The sequence below is a fragment of the Toxorhynchites rutilus genome, chromosome 2 (assembly GCF_029784135.1).
Source record: "Toxorhynchites rutilus septentrionalis strain SRP chromosome 2, ASM2978413v1, whole genome shotgun sequence".
NCBI lineage: Eukaryota > Metazoa > Arthropoda > Insecta > Diptera > Culicidae > Toxorhynchites > Toxorhynchites rutilus.
Genome location: NC_073745.1, coordinates 300,688,677 through 300,700,574, shown reverse-complemented (window position 1 = coordinate 300,700,574; position 11,898 = coordinate 300,688,677). Strand labels below are relative to the sequence as shown.

The window sequence follows — 11,898 nt, the reverse complement described above, 5'->3', positions numbered from 1 at the left end:
AGTGATAAGGAGTCAAGTCAAAATACACTTTATTTCAAGTGTTCCCTCTATATTATGAAATGATATTTAAACCATTTACGTGCATCGAGACGAATTAATGAAAACATGCAAAACTTAGGTAATTCTTCGTATAGCAACAACCTTCCAGAGATGCCAATTCTTTGTGTGTTCAACGGTTAATTTTCACAATAATGGTAATAGTAGATTCAATAATAGAACACGATTTAGTGTACAGCGAACAGGTCTACTGTTTCACCATAAATATATTTAACTACTTTGCGCCTTTTGATAAAGAAAGTTGATAATAATGAAACATTTTTGATTTGTAACAAATTCAGCTTATTTTATATGGACCTAAACCTTGATTGAAAATAAGGTCAAATTTTGTTAGAAATTCTGTTAGGTTTGGTTGAAATTTGGCTTCATTCTGTTGAAATTTTTATAAACTTCGCCTTCTGGTGGAAATTTTGAATCCAGGCTGGAATATAGCGGAATTTTTTTTTTATTGATAGACAATTCTTTAACCCTTCTGTACTCGCGCGCTGGTCTCACAGACCGAGAAATCAACAATTCGTTCATTCCTCAGAAAACATCAACGAATTTGCGAATTTGAAAACATTTGCGAATTTGCGATTCTCTCTAGCTTCCTCATTCGCTGTTCGTCATTGTTAAGTGCAGGGATTCTCCAACTATTCTGGGCAAGAGACCCTTAGGCCATCTACACACTGGCCAACTGAAAATGAACCTTTACCAGTTTTTATCTCAGCTGTCAAACTTGAACTCAACTTGCATCCGCACACGAAGCAACCTGAGGTACGAAACTTGGGATTGACGGGTATCGATAAGTTTTTTCTGTCATCTTTAAATAGCGTGATGAAATCGTTAAGTTTTCATCCGTCATAATAAATTGGCAGTGATGCCGATCCTTGAACTACTGGAAGAAATCATATAAGAAGCAATTTATGAAAAATGTTATTCAAAAAAATACAACTTTACATGAGATTTTTCGTAACATGAGCGAAATTAGGAAACAAAAGCACAGGTCGGACTCGATTATCCGGAGTATTGAATTTTTTTCACTCCGGATAATCGAATCCTCTGGATAAACGAATCATAAAAAAACGAATTTTCGCTCGATAAACGTTTAAAATAATTATGATTTGCACTTATTTATTAAACGGTTTTATCTAGCTTGACCCGTTTGTATGTTTATGACTTTGTAATTTTGTAACTTTGTCTGTAGCACTGTACCACATTAATATAAATTCACCGATTGATCTGAAGTTTGGAACACATCTTTATCTCTGCTGTCATTATAAAACTGCGTATTCCATGATCTTGAAAGTCCAAGATGACGGCCGTTACAAAATGGCGTATTATGTTCATATTTCCTCAAAATCCCATCAATATGGGTTTTCCCGAAACCCCATCAATATGGGTATCGAATGTAAGGGCTTGAACAGAAAAACACATTTATATATGTAAAATGTAAATCAAAGATGGCGGCCGCTACGAAATGGCGGATTACAGATTTTCTCAGAACCGCTTCAATGTGGGTATCAAATGAACGGGATTGGCTAGTAGAACACAGTTATTTATGAGCAATACAAATCCAAAATGGCCGCCACCACAAAATGGTGCCATATATATATTTTTACAAAAACTCATCAATAGGGTATCAATTGAAAGTGCTCGACTAGTAGAACATATCAGATCATGAAAAATCCATATCCAAGATGGCCGCAGTCCCCATATAACTAATTACTTTTCAAATGGTCCCACATTAATAGAAAATTGACTCCGTTCCTGTTGGCTGATTGATCTGAAATTTGGAAGACACTTTTAATCCTACTGTCATTATAAAACTGCGTATTCCATGATATTGAAAAATCCAATTTGGTCGTCGCTAAAAAATGGCTGAATGGCTTGACTTGGAGAACACAAAACATAATAAACAACATAAATTCAAAAAGGTCGCCGCCACTAAATGGTCGACAATGTATTTTTTACAATCCCCTCAATATCGATAACAGATGAAATGATTTGACTAATAGAATACAGTACATCATGAAAATATTCCGAAGAAAATTAGGTAAGAAATAAACGTTGGATTTCCATTATCCACAGTTAGTTGTTTCATCATATACCCCACGATTCTATTTTAGTCTCATCATTGCGCTAGATGATTGAACTAACGGATGTGATAACTACTAGCTGCTACAAACTGCCTAATTATTTTCTAGTTTTTAGTAAATTATCTGTATCATTAGTGTATCATTACTTCTCTACAATATAACCATTCAAGTTTTTTGTTATTTTTATCTCTTACCCAGCTTTCTTCGGTATATTTTGATGATATACAGTATTCTATTAGTTAAATCATTTCTTTTGATACCAATATTGAGGGGATTGCAAAAGATACATAATCGACCAATTTGTGGCAGTGACCTTTTCGAATTTATGTTATTCATAATGTAGTGTATTCTCCAAGTCAATCCATTCAGCCATTTTTTAAAGGCCAAATTGAATTTTTCAAGATCATAGAATACACAGTTTCATAATGACAGTACAATTACAGGTATGTTCCAAATTTCACATCAATCAGTGTTCAGGAATGGGTTCAAATTTCAATTAATTTTGGATAACCCTACAAACACTCAAACATACATACAAACAGGTAAAGCTGAATGAAACCATTAAAAAGTAATTGTTTATTTGGCAACTGCGGCCATCTTGGATTTGGACCAGTCGAGCACTTTCATTTGATACCCAAATTGATGGGGGCGTTGAAAAAAAAAATTGCATCATTCTGTGGTGGCGGCCATTTTGGATTTGAATTTTTCATGAATAACTGTGTTCTAGTAGTCAATCCCTTTCATTTGATACCCATATTGATGGGGTGGTAAAAATATATATCTGACGCCATCTTTATATTTGTTCAATAATATAACTTTAAACTTATATAATAATTATCATAAACCTTGAATAACCTATCAAGCTATGTTCAAAATTAAGTAATGCATTTTAGTTTCCTTCAATATGATTGTGAAGACATTTGGATAATTTTTTTCGTACCATGTGAAAACATCTGAAAAAACCCGTGGCATTCATTATTGAAACTCAACGAACTCAGAAATCGAAATGTCAACAGTAATTGAACGAATAGGTTGCCGACACAAATCGCGCGCGACTCGACATGCTAGGTTGCTTCTAACAGGTTGAGTCAACCTTGTCAACTGGTTGCCCAGTGTGCGGACTACCATTTGATTACACATGCTCTCAACTTTTTTGCGACATTCGTTTAGTTGGTTTCCAACCTAGGGTGCATAGTGTGAGATGGCCTTAGACCTCCATAGCCAAATTTCGTAAAAATTCTCTAGTTCTTTTTCTTGTTCATGAAAAATATATATTAATTTAATAACTTGTGCAAGCTCAACGACTTGAGGACTTACAACAATAATACATTCGACTAGAATAGTCATTCTAATAACATGTTGGAACACACAACACAACTTATACTGTATCTTTAATGTTTCAAGATAGAACATTCACAGAATTCACAATTTATCAGTCATCCAGCTAGCGATCAGACGGCAAGGAAATTTTCCAAATTGCTTTTCTCGAGGAGAGTTTCGTTTAGTTTTCTAAATTGGCGGCATTTCCAAAGCTGGAGGTGAATAAACTGAGAAAATTTGAAGTCTTTATAATTCAAACTGTTACCATCATTATCCAAGTCCTAGTCTCACTTCAGTTTGCAGACGGCAGTCTTCTTTTCAACGCTGATATCAGAAACAGTTGTTTACTCGAAGAATGGACGATAGATATCAAACACAGTGGTGCAATTTAGTTCGGTGGAGGCACCGCGACGATTTTCATGCCGTTTGGTGGAACGTGCTTCTGTATTTTTCTGCATCTGTACTGCAGTTTAAGTTTAATATTTCGGAAACGAGAGCGTTACATTTGAAGTGTAAGGATTAAAGGGGTCATACATTTTTGCCGGCTGAGAGAGTAGTTTTGCCATACAAATGAAACACAAGTTTCTGCATTACTCGAGAATTAATCAAGTAAATGAAACGAAATTTGGCATGTGAAGATTTTAGCGTGCAATAAATTATTCTATGGTGGTTGGACGCTCCTCCCCCTCTCTAAGGGGGAGCTGCCATACAAATGAAAGACAAATTTCTGCATTACTTGAGAATTAATCCAGCAAATGGAGCCTAATTTGGAATGTGAGGATTCTTGGGTACGAGAAATGTTTCTATGATGGTATGACACCCTGTCCTCATCTAGAAAGGAGAGGGGTTCCATAAAAATAATGCACATATTCTAACCAAACATGACAATTGAAAAATTTCGGAAAACTCTGAAGGAAAATGGGAAAATTCGAAAAATTCAATTCGCATGTATTCTACAATTTCATTCGACACTTCTCCCCCCTCTCTAAAGAAGGAAGTGGGGTGGTTAGTTTGCATAACTCGAGAACTAATCAAGCAAATTGAACCAAATTTGGCATATGGAGGTGTCAGGGAACATTAAATGTTACTATGGTGGTTTGACACACCTACCCACTCTCTAAGGGATAGGGGGCTGCCATACATATAAAACCCAACTTCTGCATATCTCGATAAGGAATCAAGCAAAAGGAGCCAAATTTTGGGCAGGGCGAGTACAAAAGGGTTAAAAAAGTTTTGTTATAGACCGGCTAAAAATTAGTATTCTTAAATTTTCTTGAAATCGACTTTAACTAATTGTCTTAAAACTGAAATTTAGCTAAACATTGTAAATTTCACCAGCTTTTTTGGGTAAGCCGAGTTTTGTCGATTTTTTTTGTTGGTTCAATGAAACAACTAACTGTGGTAATGGAAATCCGACGTGCCTTACGATTTTAGTCTTATCAATGCCCTAGATTCGTGGAGGAAGGGGTGTGATAACTACTAACTGCTACTTTCTTAATTATTTTCTAACTTCCAGTACACTTTTAATAATACAGATATTATTATGTTTAATCACAATGGAACAGGGTGACCTAATTTTTTTTACTTAATTTATTTTATAATTTTTAGTTTAGTCATTCCATTAGATACCGATGATGAGGAGATCGAAATAAAATACATAGTAGACCATTTCATAATCCACTGTTTTTCACTGGTCGAGCATTTTCATTTGATACCCATATTGATGAGGTATTGGAAAAACTATAGATGGGTTATACCTATGATATAACCGCAAGGTTGACGTAGGACTGCCGTTGGCTTAGTAATCAATTGTATTTCTTCAATTAGCAATAATCCCACCTCGGATGATCCTCATTGGGTACGATATCGCCGCTGCGCAGTGCTATCTTTTGTGTATTGATTAAATTATTGATTAAAATAGTGAAAGAATGAAACTATTTACGAATTCAATTGCAAACAAATCTCAATTTATGTCAATTCATGCATTATGGTAGAAGTTATCGCAGCAAATAGTTATCAACATGTTGCCTAATCATCAAACGGTATGCCTAGAAGTTCAGTGAGCTGGCGACACGAAGCGATATCTCCCAATGCAGTCTTGAATAATCGAGCCAAAGCGTTGAATTTGTACCCGCTTTTGTAGACCGTGATAGCAAAACGAATTCTGGAGTGTAAAAATGTTTGCGGGTATAAAAGTATTGCCGAATGTATCTGCAATGCTGATTCTCCCAACTTCTTGGTTTCGGAATCTGTATTGGGAAAACACATTTCGGTTTGCAAAAATGCAAGCGAGTACAAAAATAGTCGTAATTTGCATCTTTCCCCAGGCTTCATGGTTTTGAAGTCTGTGTTAGGGAAACATCCATCCATTCCAGCGATCGTACCTCAATCGTTGCGCAATCGTAATTTTCGATTTCCGAGCGGCACTCGCTTATATCCCGATTGATGTGATTTCAATAGCCTGTTTTTAAAGCAATTTTAGGGCTATTGAAATAAGTTTTTGGATCTAAAAGTAACAAGCATATAACGCGTAGACATTTTATCTTTCGAATGAAGTTTTGTCATACCATTTCGTTCAGTTGTTTCGGAGCTATTAATGCTCAAAATCTCGTTCTCGGGCGTAACGCTTTCGTTTTCGAAACTTTGAACTAACACCCCAGTATAGCAATGAAAGACGTAGTCCTACGTCAAAAAAGTTGTATCACCATTTTGTGGTAGCCATTTTGGGTTTGCATTTTTCATAAATAACTGTGTTCTACTAGTTAAGCCCTTTCATTTGGTACCCATATTGATCGGGTTCTGGAAAAAAGTAATCCGCCATTTTGTAGCAGTCACCATCTTGGATTTTTGAGATCATGTAAAATGCAGTTTTATAATATCAGCAGAGATAAATATGTGTGTAGATCATGCTTCATATTTTTCAATTTTTCGATATTTGGTTCAATGAAATATACAGTTCCCTCCATTTTAATAAATTGATAGGAAGTGTCTAAATCGATTGATGCGAATATCTCGCGAATCCATAGAGTCGATACGATCCCGACAAGGCCCTTGCAGCCAAATGGTGCACCAAGACTCAAGCCCAACCGCCTGCCATGTTTTGGATTTACTTTGAATATCCCCATACAGAGAAATCGAAAAAAATTTCTTTACGAACAAATTTTAGATCGACTCTTACAAAACTTTTAAATTCTTATCCTTTATATCTGTACAAAGCGCGCGCGACGCTCAAACTTTTTTAGACTATTTTTTTCAACTAGGGTGAATGATCTTGGTTTGTCCGATTTAGGGTGTTTTCAGGCAACTATTAATTTGCAAATCGATTTTTTTTCTTGAACATCATATATAATCAAAGTTTGGGTTTATTGAAAAACCCCAGTCTCTAGTTGCTAATACTACCATAAGGCGTGAAAATTATCCAATTTTTTATGTTTTTTAACGATTTTCTGTTCACATAAGGATATCCGTTCGTATGAAACTTCGTCAGTCAAGATCGTTGTCAAAAAAAACTTTTGGCTGTTAGAAAAATACAGCTTTATAGTGTGAAATACAGTTTCTCTTAAACTCTGCTAGCGTTGTTGCACGTTTAATATGTATTGGCATCGAGTTGGAAACAGTTGCTCTTTTAAAATATAGTGAATTTTGAGAAGAACATGTTAAGAAATGTGGTGTTCTTATTTCACCCGCGTTTCTAGTACGAGGGTCGTTTAAAAAATAAGTTTCAGTGCCTCAGAACTCGCGGAAAAATAAAGTTAGGACAAAAAACAAGGTGTTTTTCGTAATCTAACGAATCGTAGACCGCCGAATGCCTGTTTCATCACCGGGAATAAGTGATAGTCGCTAGGGCCGAGGTCTGGGGAGTAAGGAGGATGCTCGAACACAGTCCATTTAATTTTTTTTTTTCAATTGCTCTTGAGTTACGCGAGCAGGATGAGACCGCGCATTATCGTGGATGGTGAACAGTCCTTTCGTCAATAAACCTGGCCTTTTGTTCTTAATCGGTCCAAAATTTCACAATAGTACAGTGATGAAACAGGCGTTCGGCGGTCAACGATTCGATAACACTGAAGAAATTCGTGACGCAGTTACATCGCACTTCAAAAAGTTGGACGCTTCGCACTTCGCGCTCGTGCCACGTTATGAAAAATGCCTCGAACGTTACGGCGATTATGTAGAAGAATAGACGATAAATTGTAGATTTCGAAAATCACCTTGTTTTTTGTCCTAACTTTATTTTTCCGCAATTCCTGAGGCACTGAAATTAATTTTTTGAACGACCTTCGTATTATATCTCCGTTATATCTTCGTCATGACTCACAAATACTGGTAAGCATGTTATACAAAATAACATACATGGTACAGAAATATAAGATTAATAAGAGCGAGCGAAACAAAAGACGAATAAGCTTTCCGCATACTTTGCCACATACACGGCGCAGACCGAGATAGATATTGTTCTCCTTCATGCGCTCATTTTTTACTCTTAGAAAACACTCCCCAAATTCATTTTATGATCAGGTGCTATATTATCACGTATTTGCTGAACAACTGCTGAAGCATCATTAGCCATGTGGATAGTGTGGTCGTGTAAAATAGTTTTGCATTCCAGCCGGCCTTGGCCGGCCTTGGTTGACGTCGTATGGACTTTTTTGGCACAATCCCAAACATAAAATAAGTAAAAAAAAAAAACTTTTTAAGTCAAACGGTTTAATTGTGATTAAACATAATAATGTACTAAAAGCTAGAAAACAATTAGGCAAGTAGCAGTTAGCAGTTATCACACCTCTACTTAATTAGTCTAGGGCATTGATAAGACTAAAATAAAATCGAGGGACATATGATGAAGTCGCTAATTGTGGATAATGGAAATCCAACGTGCCCCAGGATTTTATTTTAGTCTTATCAATGCCCTAGACTAATGAAGGAGAGGTGTGATAACTGCTAAATGCTACTTGCCTAATTATTTTATAGCTACATTATTATGTTAAATCACAATTAAACCGTTTAACTTAAAAAGTTTTTTTACTTATTTTATTTTCTAGTTTTTAGTACATTATATGTTTCATTAGAATACTTCTATACAATAAAACCATTGTACTGTATTTTATCAGTCAAAAATTTCATTTGATACCGATATTGAGTGGATTCCAGCAAATACATAGTGTGTTCTCCAAGTCAAGTTCGTTCGTTTGATACACATATCTCAATCAACCTTTTTTTGAGATGAAATGGAATCAACTATTTTGTAGCGGCGGCCAAATTGGATTTTTCAAGATAAGCAGTTTTAAAATGACAGCAGAGATAAAGGTATTTTATAAATTCGGTCAGTTCCTATTGTTCAAATTTATATTGATGTGGGACAACCCTACAGACATTCAAACATACATACGAACAGTTCAAGCTAAATAATACCGATTTATAAGGTAATTTGCTATTTTGTGATTGCGGCCATCTTGGATTTGGATTTTTCATGATCTACTGTGATCTACTATTCAAGCCCTTTCATTTGATACCCATATTAATCGGGTTTTGAAAATATATGCAGCCCGCCATTTGATAGTGGCAGCCATCATAGATTTGCATTTTTCATAAATAACCGTGTTCTACTAGTCAAGCTAGTAGTGATTTAATTCATTTGATACCCATAATAATAGGGTTTTGAGAAAATATGTAGTTCACCATTTTGTATTGATACCCATACTAATGAGGTCTTGAGAAAATATAAATAAATTATTTTATTCTACAAACGCTGTTATCTCGATATTTGCATTTCATTGGCCAAAGACAAATGGGAAGAACAAAAGTCTAGATGAGGAGAGATGATTGATTCGTATAGCTGTATTTTGCCGCAAATAGTTGAATCGTTTCTCGACATAAAATTCCATACTTCTTGGGAATTTTCTTGATGACATTGTCAATGTGAGTATTGAACTTACGTTTGTCATCGATCAATCGTGACGTGATTCAATTTCCCGGACGCGATCAACTGTCTTATCATCAGTCACAATAGACACGCTTATACTTCAATCATCTACTTAAAGAACGCAAATCTCAATTCAAGTATAAAACGACATCACATACATTCTTAGCTGCAATGAATAACACAGTATCATCAGCAAAAAGATACAGAATACATTTGGTGTCTCAACTATGTCGAAAACACGATAACATGAATGGTATAAGCCATTCGAAGACGGCCGAGAAGAAAAGAACGATTTTTCACGTCAAGACCACGTCATCGACGAAATACAAAGAATGGTGTTCGAAAATCGTCATTTGAGTTTGAGATAGCAAGCCCGTGAATTTAATGTCTCCCATGAGATCGTTCATCATATTTTGGTTGATGTTCTGGGCATGAGAATAGTCGCACAATTCCTGAATACAGCTATAAAAAGTGTTTAGATGACTGGATTGTTCGATGGAAAATGTATATTGCTATTGTAATCGTGCCATTAGCTTATCAATCGTTTAGGTATATAAAGAAAGCCAAACAGTGACTTTTAATATAATTTATAATATTTTGAAAATCAAAATCGGTTGTTTTAAATTATTGGTTGATTGGGTTTCAACTATTGAACACTTTTGGTGTCCATTTGGAAGTATTAAATTAATACGGTGTGGCTTAGAGGATGGCATCGATCGAACTCATAATTTCAGGTGGAGTGCAAAATTTGAATCAATGTATAAAGCTTCGTGGTTAAAGAATTAAAAATGTTGATAAAGGTCTTCAATCTCTTAGACACCACAGCACAGTCTGTAGAGAGAATTCCGTCAACGGGATGATATAAAAATCATTTTGGGTCACGCATCTCCATCAAAATGGAAGATTTATTTTTTTTTTTGAATTTCAGCATCAACGTCAGAACTGATAATTCTCACTGTAAAACAATTTCGATGTTATTTGTGTCATATCGTCTGCTCTCTGACAGGATTAAGACGAGCATGTTCAATTGGACTGCCTCAGATAACTCCAAAAACGTCTCGGGTTTCGCTTTTATTTATTGAAATATAAAGGCGATTTTTGATGCCACCGAATCGCCCCGCTTGAGAGAGACCAATCTCCGCAGGAATATGGCTACTGCTGCTGCGCTTCACATAAGCGGATTAATTGGGACGCGATCGTTTATATCTTCATCCAAATACCCTCAAAGAGGAGATTTATGTCACCGGAAAATATCAGCGTCTGTAGAGAGACTGATGTAGTCTGTCATTCCAGGGAATCGGTAATGGTTTAAAAATTTATCTTGTAACTTCTTTTAGTGCACTTGTGAGTACTAGCTAAATAGATAGCTATCGATAGTCGTAAGCTTTCCATAAATCAATTTGTCTTAATCAAGTAATTAATAATCTGCAGTAATTAGCATACAGCAATGAATAATTGTTTTCTCCGAGGTAGCATCACGTTGCCCAAAACCAGGATTTTGAAACGCAATACCCGTCACGCCCTTCTCACTCGTGGATTATCTGAACAGTGCCAAGGAACGTCAAGTGCCCCATCTAGTGGCTACTCGCAAACTAATTAGTCACACTCAGGGCGAGGAGTTGTAAAACTTGTTTACACAATTTTACTCGATTGTGCCGTTGAAGCTTCCCAGTTGAAGAGAGCCCAGTAGATTAAACTGGCTGGCTCAATTGTGTTTTACTTAGCCACAGAACACCCTTCTGATGAATGGTGAATTACCGGATCTGAATTAAAATTTTACAACCGCGCAAAAGGCATGTTGGCGATTGTTGATTCTCTGCTGCTCGCGTTGGGATCCATTGTTACCGTCACGCGAAAAAACCAAAACCGCAATATTCGGCATCTTCAAACGAGTGAAATCTCGCGCCTCGAGGCGAAGAACAAAATCTTGCAATTATATCCAAGTGGGTACCAACGTACCAACGCTCTCGCAACTCTCACCTCTGGCCGCTGGCGAAATCAGAGATGGACGTCAGGATCATAAATCTTCCGAGTTTCGTCAGAATTTTCATGCGTTCATCTCCCATTCCGAACGGGACGAGATGAGCAAACATAATATTTCGAGTGTGTGTATGCTAGATGACTACTGGGTGGACACAGAGCACACTTCCACGTTACGAAAGAGAGCAAACTGACCAGAAAAAAAGGTAATGACGCTCGATGATATAACCAATTTGTATTCAATCATTTTGCATATGTTAACTGTTTCCCAACGAAACAAGCACGCCATCCTCGGCTCCTCTCGGGCATTAAAACGATCCACAAAAAATGAAAAATTGCCTCATTTCCACGCCTTCTGCACCGAAAGATCATCTCTCGAACAAACGACCTGGTGACATTCGATGGCCTGTTGAACTTTTCCGAAAACTTACCCCTCCGGAGTGCACAGAGCAAGAAAAAAGTACCACAGCATTACTCCCCGAGTTGGCTGCCGCCAGCTTCGCTACGCCCGAGATCCGCAAATGAAGAAGAAAAAAAATC

The 11,898-nt window shown here is 36.5% G+C and overlaps 1 pseudogene; it reads right to left on the bottom strand.

Moving 5' to 3' along the window:
* Positions 1-5,255: 5,255 nt before the first annotated feature.
* LOC129772369 (U4 spliceosomal RNA) lies at positions 5,256-5,339 on the bottom strand (annotated as a pseudogene).
* Between the last annotated feature and the right edge of the window lie 6,559 nt (positions 5,340-11,898).